This window comes from Caretta caretta, chromosome 13 (genome assembly GCF_965140235.1).
Source record: "Caretta caretta isolate rCarCar2 chromosome 13, rCarCar1.hap1, whole genome shotgun sequence".
Taxonomy (NCBI): domain Eukaryota; kingdom Metazoa; phylum Chordata; order Testudines; family Cheloniidae; genus Caretta; species Caretta caretta.
In genome coordinates, this window is record NC_134218.1 from 38,504,297 (window position 1) to 38,507,540 (window position 3,244).

Below are 3,244 nucleotides of genomic sequence, written 5' to 3' on the forward strand. Positions count from 1 at the left end.
GCTCACACAGCTTCCACCTTCCTGGGTCTGACCTCGGAGCATTCAGCATCCTCTGCCCCTCCGTGCGCTTCCCACAGCGAGTCCGCTCAGGCGGGGCTCCTGGGGAAGCCAGAGGGTCCTGCACCCCAACTTCGCAGTCAGATGTGACTCTCAGCCAGCCAGTAACACAGAAGGTTTATTAGACGACAGGAACATGGTCTAAAACAGAGCTTGCAGGTGCAGAGAACGGGACCCCTCAGCTGGGTCCATTTGGGGGGCAGTGAGCCAGACAACCACGTCTGCACTTCACTCCATGTCCCAGCCAGCCCCAAACTGAAAACCCCCTCCAGCCCCTCCTCCTCTGGGCTTTGTTCCTTTCCCGGGCCAGGTGGTCACCTGATTCCTTTGTTCTCCAACCCTTCAGCTCTCACCTTGCAGGGGGGGAAGGGCCCAGGCCATCAGTTGCCAGGAAACAGGGTGTCGGCCATTCTCTGTGTCCAGATCCCTGCACACACCTGCCCTCTAGGGCTCTGCAATGATCATACACCCTTACCCCACCACCTAGATACTTAAGAACTGCATAGGGGAAACTGAGGCACCCCCACACTATTCAGAGGAAACATTAAGAACAGGCCCACTTCGTCACATCTCTCCCCCCTTCGAGATCGAACTGAGCGGGGTCACTTTACCCGGTGACCTGGGGAAGTTTGAAGCCACCAATGTTCCCATGGATGCCCCAGCATCTCTCCCGTTCCTTGGTAGGAGTTACACCAGGCCCTTCCAGTTTCACGCCCTCCCTTAGGTCGGGGGTGGTCGATAGCACTAGCAGGCTGCATGTGGGAAGGTTTCTGCAGCCCATGCCCTTTGGCCACCCCAAAACCCCAGGGGGTCAAACTGGGATTGGGTTTTCTCCCAGAGCTCCAGTCTGGAGGGCTGCAATTCGGGCTCTCTTGGTTAAGGGCCCCCATCTTGACCTGGGCCACATACTGTTCACTTACAGAACTAGCATGGAGACATCCCTTTCCCAACAACCTTGTCTCCCCAACAAGCTGGCCAAACACAGCCACTTGGTTATAGGACGGTATACCTTTCTTAACAGCTTTCACTCCATCTGAGACCTTCTCAAAGCTCTCCACACTGGATCTTTCAACAGGAAAGTCAGTGGATCCATTCACAACAGAAAATTTCTGGCTGTTAGGAACTTAAACTTTCTTGATTAAATCACTTTCACACCCTTCAGTGGCAGTAAACTGCTTGCAAAGACTCCATGAGGATTCCTTTCCCGAGGGCTTTTCTATGCAACAATTCACCCCCTCCCAGAAATTCTGCTCTTACCCTCTTTACCTAGGGCTTGCTCTAGGGGAACACTTTCCTGAGCAACTACAGACTCTTTCTGGGTCTCCCTTACATCCAGAATCACCTCTGGCCCATCAGGCGGATTCCTACACAATCCCCTTTCATGCAAACTTACAGACTTCCTAGATAAAAGGTTAGAAGCATTCTCCTTCCCTTTGCCACACACAAGTTCAGGAATCTTTTCCTTCTTGCTACAGGTTTCCACACCCTCAGTAGGTTCCACAATCACATCACCTTCCTGCTCTCCTTGTGCCCTGGCTAGGATCTCACCCTGATTAGACAGAGTTGCTACACCCTTTCCAACAACACACTAGCAACAGGCAAAATACAAGCACCAGAATTGTCTGGTCTCGGGGATTTTACATAGACCCTAACTGGATGCGACCTAGTTACAGGGCCATTCTCCCGAGCAGACAGAAACTTAGGACCCTTCCCTTCCTGGGCTTTAGCTGAATCCAGAACCAGCTCTGAGACAACTGCATGACCCTCAACCATCACAGGCTGAAAGGCCCCTTCTGTCTGCTCCACAGACCAAGAAGAGCCGGACACACTTTCTCCTTTACCAGACACACAGGTTGGGATCTCATTCCCTTTGTCCCAGCACACAAGGCTGGTCACAGACAACTGCTTGGAGATCAGGGTAGCTCCCTCCATAGGCAAGTCAATACCCCTGACAGAGAGACCCATTTCCTTCACTGTCCCAATTCTCCACCCAGCTAACAGGTAAGGTCCAGGGACTCTCATCTTCCACTCTCCTCGCCTTCCCACCCTGCTGACTGGACACAGCCATCAGCTCACAAGGCTGCCTAGGCTCATCCACACTTCCCTTACCAAGCACCTTGCCACTCCCCACAGATCCCCTGCCCTGCCTGTGTCTCCCCCCACTCAGCTGGGGTCTCAGCTCCCACTGTGCTCAGCACTGCCCTTGCTGTCCCAGTGGGGGCAGGCCACTGCTTTCCTCACTGCATCAGAGCCAGCGAGAGTCCCCAGTCTGGTGTGCAAGGGGGCAGGGAGCATCTCTCTGTCCCACCCAGCCGCAGGGGGCTGGTTACAGGCAGGCAGGTAGCCTGAGCCTAGCGGCTCCTCCCTGCTGCCAGCCAGGTCATCTGCATTTTCACTGACCATTTCCCTCTCCACCGATTGGTTCCCTGGATTCAAATTCAAACCCTCGGCAGTTACAGGAGCAGGGCCTGGATCCTGTCCCAAAGAGACACAGTCACCCCACAACAGGGTCTCGCAGCTGGTGTCCTGGGGCACCCCAACGGCCAGCCAGCCCCACCCCTCCTGGGTCTGCACAGGGATCTGGGCCATAGGCAGGGCGAGGGGCTTCGTCCCTGGGACCCTCACCCAGCTCACACAGGCCCTCAGCCTCTGAGGCTGCACCACCCAGGGTCTGACACCAGTTCTCTCTGTCCCAGGATCTCGCCACCCCAGGAATGTCTCCCCATTGACCATCCCCTTCCGCTCCCACTGGGGGTCCGAGGGGCCTGACCCCAGGGAACTCCACACAGACATATAGGTTGGGGTCAGGAGTGGGAGCCTGTCCACCTCCCCACCCATCTGGCTGATGGAGTCTGTGGCCTTGGGACCCAGCAAGGGAGCTAGACACCGGGGCTTTTCCGCAGGGTCCCCCTGGTTCAGATCTCCAGCCTGCTCAAAGGCAGTGAGGTGGGCATCCACACACCCCCCCTTAACTAGGGGCAGCAATTTAGTCTCGAGGTTCCCTGCGGAACTGGCCCCCCGGGATCTATCCCCACTCACCCCGGGGAGGTCCCCTCGGCCTCTCCGCCCCACCACCGCCAGTTCATCCTGCTGCTGCTTCTGCAGCTCTTTCTCGGGCTCTCGCTGTCTCCCACGGTCCTCTTGCTCTCTCAGACTCCGCTCCAATCCCGTCCGTCTCGATCCCCCG